The 14,819-nt window shown below is 36.4% G+C and overlaps 1 pseudogene; it reads right to left on the reverse strand.

The window, feature by feature from the left end:
• LOC109105483 overlaps window positions 1-14,426 on the reverse strand; it is a 41,975-nt pseudogene extending 27,549 nt beyond the window's left edge.
• Window positions 14,427-14,819: the final 393 nt, after the last annotated feature.

A 14,819-nucleotide genomic window follows, 5' to 3' on the forward strand; every position in this document is an offset into this window, starting at 1 on the left:
TTAAGTTATGATTAATTATATATTATAAGGGCATATAATAAATTATAACATGGCAAATAATAATGATGATGATGATGATAATTGTTATTATTATAAATTATAACAAATTGTTCTTCAAACATAGGTATGAAGTAGTTCCAATTATTATTATTATCATTAATTATAATAATAATAATAATAATAATAATAATAATAATAATAATAACTTCTTATTTATTTATTTATTTATTTATATGATTTTTATTATTAATTTTTATTATTATTATTATTATTATTATTATTATTTATTATTATTATTATTATTATTATTATTATTATTATTATTATATTGAGTAATAATAGACAGAAAAACAATGGTCATATTCATATGCAAAGGATATTGTATGTTTTTCCAGAAATACAAACACTATCAAAACAAATTTGTGTAAGTCATTAGTAAAACCACTTTAACTTGTATTGTTCCATTCAATTCAATATGACAATTTACATAAGAATAACTGTACAAACAACTGACATTTACATGTTGTGTTTCATGAAGGAGGCCTAATGTTGCCTCATTGTTACACTGCAGAACTGTAGCATACTGGAGGATCAGTGCACCACTACTTATATATGAGGATCCTATTCCAGAAAAGCAGCACAGTTGAATGACTTTCACACACAAAAATGTCCACAGAAGTGGAAATATGCTGACTGGTATTTAATGATATAGTCCTGTCCCATATTTCTGCTGAGGACTGCACACTCATGTGGAATTATCTCTTTTTATGGCCTGGGCTGACTTAAACAATTTTTCCACTGTGACTCAATATTATGTAATTTAATACAATGTTATTGGCTTTATGGTATATGACTGAGAGAACTTTGAATTTTCAACTCTTAACCAAATGGAAAGAGGAGAGAAATTAGTGTATTATTATGGCATGTTGCGGTCGGCGACAAGACATGAGCTACAAAAACCCACCAAGATGGTGGATCATTTTACTCAGTGGGAAGAGAGAGTGAGAAAGACAAAATGAGAAACATAAATACACAAAAAGTATGATAATGAAAGAGTTGCAGCAAAAACAGTAAAGAGGGAGTAGAAAAGAGACATGGAAAGAATAGGTGGTTAAGCGAGTTCATGTCTGAATCTGGATCTGCGGTGGAGGCCACATTAATGACTTCAGACAGACAGATATGAATTTCAGCCAGTCACTGGCACTTCTGTCCAGAAGTTGTTTTAGATGATACGTTTCTCACAACCAAAAGAGACCAAACTGCAAACCAAGAGGATTTTCTTTAATAAAAACAACAATTTAAGGATAAATTTGCGGATCACAGCAAGGTTCTGATTTCACAACTAGGGTTTGATCCACGTTTAACACTAAGAACACTGAAAAAAAAAAAAAAAAAAACGGTGTCAAAACAATTTTTACAATCAGTTACAGTACAAAGAAACAACAGGCAAAACAGTATGTTCTTGTCCAACATAATCCAATAATCAAAAAAATATTTTTCTTTTACTGTGAAATTAACCTTGTTTTTCTTTAAATGTGCACTTGGAAATCTTGATTTCTTTGTGTGTAAAACTGTTTTGATGATTTGAGGAGCACTGTAAAACCACCTACATTGGAACATTGAATTACGACCAACTGAAAACCTGTGAAAAATAATAATACTTCCCATTTCTTTTCACTATGAACCAGCAGTGGCTCTAAGTCAGATCTCACACTCAATAACTTCCCAAATATGTCTAAATAGCTCTACACCTTTTTGTCCAATTGAGGGTTCAGTGTGCCTGGGTGAGACTGGCTCTGAATCGGTGTTTCAGAAATTGTGGCCTTTCGGTGACCACGCTTACTTGGCAGGGTCCGGCCTCTAAAATAACTCAGTGGAGGTCTCGAGCAGCTCCGCCCAGCTGTGGACGGCAGGAGCCTTGCCTTGGGCGAAACATTCCTGGACTCAACTATGCATCGGATCAATGAGGTCGAGCTGAACTCAGAACAATTAGGAGGGAATGAAACACTTCTGATTTTAACCAGTGGAATGTTAGACAGAATCCAACAAGCGCTACATTCAAGAGCTCAAAATGTCATTTTAAAAATCAGTGAGGCTGTTTCCATTCTTAGTCACTGTTTGGATGTGTTAGGAGCTTTTGCTTATGTAAATAATTGTTTTAATTAGGGTTGTCAATTTTGGAAGATTTTGTTCTCTTCCAAAATAAAAAAAAAATCCAGATACTTTACTCACTCCCATGTCATCCAAGATGTTCATGTCTTTCTTTTTTCTTTAGTAGGGAGGATTTTGATTTTTTTGGGGAAAATATTGTGGTTTTGAGTGGGGATCAACGGGTTGAAGATACACACTGCAGTTTCAATGCAGCTTCAAAGGGCTCTACACAATCCCAGACAAAGAATAAGTGTCTTATCCAGTCATCTTAAAATATTTTAAATGTATTTACTTTTTAACCACAAATGCTCATCTTGCACTAACTCTGAGATTCGGGTCTTCGTGCATTACGTAATTATGCTAAAAAATTGAAGAAGAAAAAATGCAATAGTTTTTTGTCTGTACTTTAGTTCAAAAAGGCAGGGTAGGGTGAAAAACTTCATCTAATTTTCTCCTCTAACTTTAAAATCATCCGACATTGTTGTTTTACCTTTTTTTGTAAAGGGCATTTTACTTTCTTTGCACGTTCACATTGTACACACTGGGTTGGTACTTCCGCTGATGTCACACGTGACCTTTCCAACGTGATTATCTAATGCATGAGGTCGAGCTAGTGCAAGACAGGCATTTGTGGTTAAAAAGTATGTAAATAGGGCTGCACGATTAATTGCATGCGATTGTTATGCATATCTTGTCAGTAAAGACGGTTCTGTGATTAGTAGTAAATCACGTGTGTTCAAATGGAGCGGCATTTACTACACAGAGCCGTTGTTCACTGACAAGCTATGAAATATCGTGTTCATAATCACAGGCGATTCATCTGCGATTATGAATGAGTAATTGCGTAGCTTGTCAGTGAACAATGGCTCTGTGTAGTAAATGCCGCTTCATTTGAATGCACATAATGGAGATTTACTACTAATCACAGAACCGGCTTTACTGACAAGAATCGCATGACAATCGCATGCAATTAATCGTGCAGCCCTATATGTACATTTGTATTTTTTTAGAAAACGACCAATTATTTTGCTGGATAAGAATTTTAAGAACCCTTTGAAGCTGCACTGAAACTACAGTTTGTATCTTCAACCCACTGATCCCCATTGAAATCCACTATCCTGGAATATTTTCCTCAAAAACCTTAATTTCTTTTTGACTAAAGAAAGAAAGAAATTAACATCTTGAAAGACATGGGGCTGAGTAAATTATCAGGAAATTTTTATCCTGGAATTGAACTAATATTTTAAATGACCTATTATTTGTAAAAATTTGTGTATGTTTATATATAAATATAATTATTTAACACATTAAATTAGCTTTATACTACAGGGCCGCTGAATGCTTGAATCTGATTGGCTAACGAACGTTCTAAGGTATGCAATTATTTTCAGGGAAACGCACGGCGAACGTAGTTCCAGGCAGCTCTCCTGACCGCATTAACGGTTCCACATCACTTCGCATAGTTAACTGTAATAACAGAAATAAGCTTACAGTATCTATACAACACACAAAACCAACAAAAACAACATGACAGATGATTTTCCGAAAGTAAATACACATGACATTTCTCACTAGCGAGGTAATAACAGCGCTGTTTAGAGATGCTGCTGCAGAACACTGTTGAGGTACGCACAGAGGTAGCCTAATTCACACAAGTCTCTCTCTCTCTCTCTCTCTCTCTCTCTCTCTTTCTTTCTCTTTCTCTGTGTGTCTCTGTCTCTCTCGCTTTCTTTCTAATAACTTCATTAATAACTGCATTAGAATGCTATCAACGGCACAAGCCTCCATTACCAGCTTTTAAATGACGTTTTGTAACTAGCAAAAGTGGCGTTGGATGAGATGCGGTAGGAATAATCCTACTCACAATAGCGATTTAAGTACAAAAACCAGACGAATCCCTTTAAATATATAATCTGATCGATGTCTTGAGGTGTGGTAACCGTAGTATAAGCGGAATAATTGACTCTGGGCCGTTGAATTACTAGAAAAATAATGCACACCCGAGGTCAATTATTCCATACATAATACATATACAAAATATTTTTTGTTAAAATATATACTAAAAACATTTTTATTAATATATTTACTTGTCTTATTTAATGTATCCAAATTAAATTAATTAGATTAAATAATCAGTATAATCAAGCATTCAATTCTATTACAAATATAATCAATTTTTTACAGTGCTAGATTTAATTTCATCTGACATCATTAATATAATATTGCTGTACTGTATTTTGAATTGAGCACATGTTGGATTAAATTTTTCTGACTTGAAAAGTTTCTAAGCACTCAAACCCAAAAGCAGATGTTGACTGGAGAGTCATGGCTAAGATCAATGTGGACTGTAAATAGACTAGCGGCAGGGGTTTCAGCATCTGCTGCCTGAGACATGCCTAGTTAGACTCCAACTGCATGGATACACCAGCGCAAACTGCTGCTGTTCATCCAAAACCCAGGAACATCTGTCATGATTTAGAGAGCAAGAATATCTGTGTTTCTGAGGCCGGGAGCCGCCCACTGACAAAATCCTGGGCTGTAGAGCAGCACCTCCCACCATCACTAGGCTGAAAACTCACTTTAATTATTTTTAAAAGAATAATGAGAGAGACTGGATAGAGTGAGGGTGGCTGAGAGCACTGAATATGTGTATCATACCTGAGGGTCATCTTGTTCCTCCATGCTGTACTGTGCTCCACCAGGCCCTTCGTTCACCTTGTCCCCGAGCAGGAACCCCAGTCGCGTCATCAGTGTGTTAGCGGCCTCGTCTACAGATGGAGGAGGACCCAGATCCTGGCTTTCTTCCCCTGTGAGAGAATAAGACAGAACAAGAGAGGTAAAGCCTCTTTATAAAGTATAACACACATTTGTAAAACAGCTGGAAGAGGAATAGAATAAAACACAATGATAATCACGCCAAAAAAAAAAAAAAAAAAAAAAAAAAAGACATAAAAAAAACACTTCACTAAATAATATTAATTAATAAAATAATCATCAGCTAGAATTTCCCTACAGTTAATTATGCCCAGCAGCACTGGTTCATCAAACAAGGCTGCATTTATTAGATTAAAAATTACTGTAACTACAGTAATACTGGAAATATTATTACAATTTAAAATAACCATTTTCTATTAGAATACATATTCAATGCAATTTATTCCTCTGATTGCAATGCTGAATTTTCCAGTCTTCAGTGTCACATGGTCCTTCAGAATTCATTTATATGCTAATTTACTGATAAAGAAATATTTCTGATTATTATCAATGTTGAATTCAGAATGTTACAAAACATTATGATTGGATTTATACATCTCATTTATTTCACCTAGCTGAAATTGGAATAAGTAGGTGTAATCACATATTCGGTATTTCCTAAACCATTCATGGACAGTCATTTCGGTATGATTTTTAAAAACTGTAAAACTAAGTGATTTTGGCATTCAGAGAAACTGCTTTCTTTGGCTTCTAGGACAGCATAGGGATTTTTACGATCCTTGCAATTCCACATTGTCTAATGCATAAAAGTACAACCGTCGCTACCACATCCAAGCTTTATGCGGTGTCTTTCAAATTTCAGACTCAAACTGCTCCATTGGAATGAAATTTGGCCATTTCAGCCTTTCAGTTCTGCTCACTGTCAAACATCCCCATCATACATCCTTAAAAACCGAGTGACACAGCAGAAGGAAATGTAAACCAGCCACACTCACTGTTGGGAATTAGCAGTTAAACCAGCACAAGACCTCAAAAGACCTAAACTGTAAAACACTTAACCACCTCACAATCCCTATCAATAGGATGTCTGCGTGTCTAGTGTTTCACAGATGAAGCGTCTGAGCCTGTGCGTTCATACACACAGTCAAAGGCTGATTGCGAGACTTCAAAAGAAAAGGTGTCCCACGGTGGCTAAATCCACAGTGAGAAGAGCCTTTTCAGGATTAGTTTTTTTTTCCATGCCTTTCACCTTTCACCATCAGAAAAGAGCCGAAGAGAACCGACTGCAAAACAAACTGAGCCTTTCCCAGAAATACGGGGCGAGTTGCTACACCTCTAAGGCACAGACTCATCTTACTGTCAAACCTGTCCTCAGAGACTGGAAATTTCTTTCAGATAAACCAAAGCCTCAGGCAGCAGTGGCTCTGCACAGCAGCTACAGTTAAATTTTATAAGTTGCCCTGAAAAGTAACTTTACAAACTGTCTGAAAGAAAAAAAAAAAATCTTGGTATAACACATCTAATAAGTTCTGAACAAGAAGGATCAATAGATGCTACAGCTAAATACGCTAATTCAGTCAAAGCATGTCAATAGCTGTCTTTGTCTCAAAACCTTAAATGAGCTTAAAGGAGAATTTCTGGGCATCATAGGAGCATTTCAATATGCACATTTGGCCATATACACATGCCACTTTACAAATACAAACAGATAATAAAATGCTACAGCTAATTATGCTAACTAGCTTGGCAGCCATCATCTATGGCTGTGCCTTAAAACCTCAAGAGCTGACAAATCATAGTTTTAAACATTTCATTTTAAAGTTTGAATTGCACCAACAATGCCCCAAAATACACTAGAGTTACTTTTGTTAACAAAAAGCAAAACTAAGAGAATTTTGTTAATTGAAATAAAGCTGAAATGAATTCAAATATAAATAGATTTAAAAAAAATTACACTACAGTAAAATAAATTGTAAATTTTGCTTTGGCAAGAAATTGAAATAAAATTAAAGTTGAAGCACTAACATTACTAAGGGAAATACATCAAATACTAAAACTGAACCATGACTGAAAAAAAAAACTCTAAATAGCAATAAAGAAAAATACAATAAAACAAGAAATACAAACCTAATAAATAAAAAGAAGATAAAAAAATGAAAAAAGAACATCAAATTTCTAAAAATTAAATTAAAATAAAAATGAAACCTGCTAAAACGCTCTTAAACAATAAAGGCTCCAAAAGGGTGTTTTTGCAGTGATGCCATAGAAGAACCATTTTTGGTTCCCCAAAGATCCTTTTAGTGAACAGTTTTTAAATGAACCATTTTGAAGAACATTTCAAAAAACCTTTTCTGCATTTGAAAGGTTCCATGGATGTTAAAGGTTGGTTCATGGAACCATTGATGCCAACAAAGAACTTTTATTTTTAAGATTTTAGATTAGTTTAAAATATTAATAAAAAATAAAAGTATATAAATAATACCAAAATAACACTGTGAACATGGAAGTAAATGGTTTTTCTGAGTTTCAATTTCTTTATTTCAAAATGATGCTATATACTGTAATTCAATATTTAGTTGCTGTATGTATAGAGCTTACGGTCAACTAAAGTAAAGCTAATGACTCTAATGGAAATGTATTATTTGTAAGATACCAAGTAGGAAAAAATCATACAGGTTTTGTAAAAGTGTAGCATTCAAAACAAGCGCTTGACACATTATTAGTTTTTTTTTTTTTTTTTACATGGATCTGCATTTTTTTTTTTTTTTGCCAAGTTGAGCATTTTGCTTCTGCGATTGTTTTTCCAGACAATATAACCAAGCCTACAAATTGGTTTCCTGTTTTTGTGTCTCTGAATTGACACATGGGAAATTCGTTTTGTTGAACACACGCAGTCTCTGGCAATCACTCTTTTTTTATTTTTCTCTCTTTTTTTTTTTTTTTTGCAGTTGCAACACAAACATGTTGTCATGGCAACTATGGATTTTTTAAAGATTGTGCTGAAGCATCTGTCTCCTTCATTCATCCTCCAACCAAACATTCTTCCTAAATTTTTTCCTCCATCTCTCTCTGGTTTCCCTGTACCTCCGACGGGATGTATGTCACTTGTGACAGTGTATAATAAAGTTCAGAAACCCACTAATGACACCAGCAGGACCTGAAATAGCACAATGGTGGAAAGATCTGTTCATTACAAGCAGAAAGTCGGCAAGGTTTGTTTTTCCTGTGCTCTCTTTTTATTCTTTTTTCCCACAATTTCATCCGTTTCAGAAAATGCTGTGCCTCTTCAAAAGTTCTCTGGCCCACATATGGTAAAAAAAGAAGGAAAAAAGAAAAAAATACGACCGTTCTAAACTGAAGATTCGCAAACATGCCAGCAATGGTGGTTTGAAGGTAAGCCTGAGGATGCAAGCAAAAGAAAATATTCAAAAACATCCACATATTTGTGGACCACACACGTATCTTAAGGCACAAGCATAAACAATCATATATGCATACTCATGCATGACAATCTCGCAGCTAAAAGAGCGCATTAATGCACTTCTGTGAGTGATGATGAGCCATCTGATAATCAGACAGGCCACAGGGGGTGGGAGAAAAAAAACACAAGGTGATTTATGACCAACAGTTTTGTTATGGCTGAGATCAGATAGGGATCATCTCCCAGTCTATTTAGCTTTAAAAATAAAGAAGTCTTCCACACTACCAAGTTCATTCAGAACTGGTAAATAATCACAGAAAAGACATAAAAATTGTTCATGAACGCTGTTCTGTAACAAAAATACTAATATTGGAAATATTAAGTAATATAATTATTTGTAAGAAAGAAATTATGATTAAAAAATGAACAAATGTGTATTAAGTAATATATTATTTATGGGTATGCTAATGTGGGAACCTTGCCAAATAAGAAGATAATTTTTAAAGTAAATGTAAAACATTAATTAAAAATAAACGTTTAATATAATTGTAATAAATCAATAAAAATAATGTAAATATTATAAATATATTATAAATAATAATATTCCAATATTTACCAATTAATTAAATAAATTAAATTAAATAATCAAATTAACGATGCCGTTTATAATAAATATTGATTATGTGATTAATTTAATTTAATGAATTAATAAGCACATCATGCAATTAATTTGATTACATTATTTAATCAATCAACAGCCCAAGTATGTCTATATATATATATATATATATATATATATATATATATATACATATATACATACATATATATATATATATATATATATGTATATATATATATATATATATATATATATATATATATATATATATATATATAAACATTTTAGTGCCCTGAGGTTCATGTCCGCTATTCATAATGACAAAACCAGTGACATCACCACAATCCTCAGATGTTTAAGTTGTACATCTCATCTGTAACGCCCCCATGGGAGCTGCTTAAAGTTCCACTCTTTAACCCCACCACAGAGCAACAAATTCAGCTCCACTTCCTGTTTGGGACCCCCCTGGGGGAGGACAGTCCCATGAGAAAACATGTCGTTTGTGCTTTCACGAGAGCAAAAACATCAGCACTGCAGAGGTTTAAACCTCGTAATTCATCATGTCGCTGCCTCTTGTAAAACCTACAGCGCTGCATCAGTTGTAGGAATGAAAATGCTGATTGGTCCAGTGTCAAAGGTTTGACTTACAGCTCTTGCTATGCACTGCTGGGCTTTCAAACTCAGAGGAGAAATCACTGCCGTATAAAAGGCAAGTAATGGCAAACGGCCTTTAACAAAACCACACATGCAAAAAGCTGCTAGCGTAGCAGAGAATGTAACACTCAGCAAATACTGGGAAAAAATAGAATCGTTGATAATAGCAGGGTTGCAGTTAGCAAGGCAGGGTGCATTTAATCTAATAATTCAAATATCATTCCATTGCGTCTGACACAGGGTTTCCTACACTTGGGGCAGCCAACAGTTGGCCTACTGTGACAGTACTGCAGCTGGACACACTGGAGCTCTTGTATAGATTTTTTCTGTTTATTTACTTATTTAAAATATGGTGCAAACCCAGGCAAAAGTTGCTGCTGTGATGATAGGGTGTTATAAAGAGTTAAGCTATTCTAAGTATTTGTTAGGATGTTACTATAGATAGATACAACAACAGATAGAACAACAGACAGACAGAAGAACAGATAGAATGAAAGATAGACAGAACGACAGCTAGGATGATAGAATGTTAGAACGATAGAATGTTGGAATGTTAGAATGATAGATAGATAGATAGACAGATAGACAGATAGACAGACAGACAGAATGATAAATAGAACAATAAAATGATAGATAGATAGATAGATAGATAGATAGATAGATAGACAGACAGACAGACAGACAGACAGACAGACAGATGGACAGAATGATAGACAGAACAATAAAACAATAGACAGACAGACAGACAGACAGACAGAACAAATGGTGTGGAATTAGAGCAAAAAAAAAAAACAGGCAAAAAACAGAGAGAAACAAAACGAAAGACAGAGAGAGGAGACACCAAACACAATCGGATGGGCTGAATTACATCTGCCAACAAGCAATGTCATTCCAAAAAAAAAAACCTTGTCCGAAAATAACATCCTAAAGCTGGTTTGAGTTAACCAAGCAAAGCTCCAAGGCTCACAGGGAGGAGAAGACGGCTGCACGATGACAGGGTGGCTGTCTGAACTGGGCGGCACAACTAACAAGCCAAGCACCAAGCTGCGGACCGGCTGTGCTGGCAGTTTAGAAATAGAAGGCATGAGAAAAAAAAAAGAACAACAAAAGGCCTTGCAAACAAACTCTTGGCTAAATAAATAGGCTGGAGAAAAGGCTGGTCTGTCATTGTGAGACATTTTAAGCATGAAAAATGCAGTGTCAAATGAGTGGAAACACTTGAGTCTGCTTTCCAGAACTGAAGTGGCCAGTTGATACAGCTAAGCCACACTGGTTTACAGATCATCTTGTACTACCATGGCACTGAGATTAATCAGATTTCCTTTGTATTAAAGTACCTATAAAGACTGTTAACAAGTTTTCTAGCTCCTTTACCTTCCTAGTCATAAGCCCCATTTGATGCTAACAATAAATGTTTTAGTCATAAACTGTCTGTTTCAGTGCAGCCTGAAACCTGAAAACGTTCCTATCCAACTGAAAATTTCTAAAATGTAACCATGACCTTCTTTGCCTATAAGATTCAAACCATTTTTGTTTTTCCTATTTCTGAACATGAGAAACTTACGTGAAATAATTTTTTCAGAAGACTTAAAAAAAAAAAAAAAAAAAAAAAAAAAAAAAAAACCTAAGTTGTTTAAAATCTGATTAAAATAATTTTCTAATGAAATGTCTGTTTGAACAATCTGACATAATTATTTTCTTGTAATTTGCTGTCATTAAATGTACCCGCAGTGACAACAGCAATAAACATTATGCACTGAAAAAAAGACTTCTTAATTAATGAGAGTTTAATTAGTCTTTTGACTTGTTTTCCATTAAAAAAAAATCAATGTCTTTAAAGCAAGATCAATTTACTTGCGCAACACAGGATAAGATATTAAGACTTGTTTTTAGACAATGTACTTTTAAATAAGGTTATTTTCACTTGGTTTTAACTTAATAGATAAAAAAAAATTCTATGAAACACAAAAGAAGACATTTTGAGAAATGTCAGTGTATTTTTCTTCTTCAATGGTAACCAAAACAGTTCAGCTACCAACATTCTTCAAAAAGTCTTTTTCTGTTTTCCACAGAAGTCTGGTTTAAAAACGACACGAGTGTGAATGATGACATTTAAAACAAATCCAAAGTGACTTACACTGCATTCAGATATACATTTTATCAGTTCACCCATTCCTTGTCATTGCTAGCACTACACTCTAGTGTTTGAGCTACAGGAAAGACAAACCAACATGGAAGTGGTAGCAAAAGCACTGAAGTCTGAACTGAAAAAAGGCTCAAGTTGGTTTGAAAAAAATTTATTTGCCCTGCAGTGTGAACAAAACCCATGTGACCACAACAAGGTAAGCGGTACTGATGATGACTACCATCTGAAGGCCACAGTGGCGTCCATCAATCATCGCTCTTTCATCCTTTCCACCAGCTAACACCATTCACACCCTGGCCATGCATACATCTCATCTACTCTGAGATCTCCTCTAATCGAGACAGATTACACTCCAGACGGGTCTCCAGTCCATCTCCATCATTTTAATTGACACTCGGCCCGCACGGGAGCGTCGCGTTCCCATGCATCAAAGGTAAAGAGTCGACACGTGCGTTAATGCCAGATAGAGTAAAAAGCGTTTGACATTCCAGTCATCCTCTTGGAATGCCAGAATCATCTTTCCTTCAAGACAACCCTATCTCCATTTCCACCTCACCTTTCTCTTCTTTACTGTCCTCTTCTTCTTCTTCTTCTTCATCATCATCTTGTTCTTCTTCTTCCTCATTCTCATCCTCACATTCCTCGTCATCCTCAACTTCTCCCACCCAAACCTCCTCTCCGTACACCTCTCTCTGTCCATCTCTTCCATCTCCAACGACACCCTGTGCACCTCTGGGACTGGTGCAGCATCCTGACTGCAGCAGGGACTGATCAGACAGGCTCAGACTGGACGTACAGGCCCGAGACGTACAGCAGAAGTGAGACATCCATTGCCTAAAAAGCGAAGAGGTCCGACTCTGTCTTGTCGCCCCTAGGCCGGCTCGTCCTGTGCGGTCGTACGGACGCGATCGCTTCCTCCTCTGCCACGTGCATCTGGCCCTAGTCCCGGCACACGCCTTCCTGACCGTCAAAGCGAAATCCATAATCCAAACCAGTGGTTTTCCTTGCTTACAGCTGGGGTCCAGCTCCACAGGAGAACGGTGAGAAGGGAGAGTCTGATCTGTTCGATTTAAGGGCCCTTGCAGTCACAAGGACTCGGCGGAAAATGAGCACCCTGCTTCTTTTCTCCTTCAGAACAGTTTGTGGCTGTCAGTGAATGGGGAGGAGAGGACTTTGACGGCGGTTTGGTTGCTCTGCTGAGCTTCAGAGAAACCGCTGGCTCGAGCTTTAACAGGAACCATGAGGAGTCTGAAGAGTCGGAGTCCAAACACCACAAAAGGAGGGAGGGAGCGAGTGAGAGCAGCAAGAAACCACTAAACCCATCGTACTGTGTTCCCGGCTCAGAGCAGTTAAAAATGTTGGAAGGGCATGTGTCGCAAGCACACACACAAGGCCTGCACAAGCAGAGAATGAAAAAACGTTAAACTAGAGTTTAGGAAAGGTTTAGGCTTACTGGTCTAGAGCATATCCAGGTCAAGAATCCCGGCCAAGCCACAAGTGACTTTGAGGAAAGCCAGCTTCTGGTTTAAAAAAAAAAGTTCCCCCTTTTCCACAAGAGAGCATGCACAGACTGTAACGTCATTAACATCTTCGGTACCCGAGATAAGAGACGGTCAGGATGACCCCAAACAAACAGAGAGGATAACAAAAGTGACAGGCAGAAGCGAAGCAGAAAATCAGATGGTAGTGCTTAACGAAGTGTGCAAGGCTGGGGGTCGGGTTACGCTGTTGTTGGTCACAGGCACAGGGCTGTTTAAACCAAAGGGGCCCGGGTCGCTCCTCTCTGACCCTTACGGTCCCGAGAGATGTATTCTATTGGGGGTGAGGGTGTTTGGCCCAAGTAGGTCACGTTTCACTGTAACCCCAAAACGCTCAATCATTTCAGACTTGGATGGCTTCCACTCCAATCAGATATTCTACCCCTGACCACAACTGGCTCAAAAACAGGATTTTATTTATTATTTCATACCCACTTTATATTAGGTGCCCTTAACTACTATATCTACTTGCATCAAAAATAAGTACAGTGTACTTATTGTGTTCGTATTGCAATCTAATTACATGCAGGTATTTTTTATATATATAAAACAATGTAAAAACATGTATGTACACAATAAATGCTTTGTATCAAATGATTAATTTATGTGTAAGTACACTGTAGTTAAGGAGAGAGAGAGAGACAACAATCAATATAAACCTCTATACTCATCAACACACATTTTTTCAAGAACATTTGTATGCCATAGTTTCTTTTTTTAAAACATTGCTAATAAATGAATACAAAGCTTTTATCGTATTGCCAATTGTGTAAAAACGGAAAAGGGGTCTGGGTCAGTCAGTCTATTGAGAAATGGAGCATGTACAAAGACCAAATGTACAGGGATTTTGTCTATTGTTAGAAAATTTACAGCTGCTATGCAGATGCAACACAGAACACAACATCAAATCAATGCAGTGTGTTTTAAATGCTGATGTGTTGATGTGGTTAAAATGAGGTTTCATACTCTGCCACGTCTCATAGCTTTGATTTAAAATCGCTTTAAAGAACTGCAAACACATTAAGGAAAAATGAGACATGACAAATGTAAAGACAACTGACAAATGCTACTGCTCTTTTTTTCTGAGAATGAACCTACTAAGAAGCTTACAGAGTACTGACTCCTTAACCTACATGACACAACTACAACACTTCCTACTGACTTCCTGTGACAGAAACCCTGAGAGAACACTGAAACGGTGACATGCCGTACAGAGAGAAAGACAGACTTCCCACATACTCTAAAAAAATGAAATAAAACATGCACATTATGGGAACAGTGATGCTCTGGATTCTGGCATCTTCTGTGAAACTATCTTGCCAAATTAAGCATGAGTCTGGACAGTGGGGATCACTTGAGTGTAAATAACCCTAGAAACAACAGCTGAAAACAAGAAAAGAGTCAACCCTACGTCTACTGGAGGGGAGAAATCTATATTTAAGCATACAAAATTAAGGAGAACACTGGTCCAGTTTTTGTCAGATTTCTGGATTCTTGGTTTTAGAGTGCACTGTTACAGTACATACTTGTCTAACATGTTTTGCAATCATTGATGTGGTAATCCACAGCATG

Source organism: Cyprinus carpio, chromosome B3, assembly GCF_018340385.1.
Source record: "Cyprinus carpio isolate SPL01 chromosome B3, ASM1834038v1, whole genome shotgun sequence".
Classification (NCBI taxonomy): domain Eukaryota; kingdom Metazoa; phylum Chordata; class Actinopteri; order Cypriniformes; family Cyprinidae; genus Cyprinus; species Cyprinus carpio.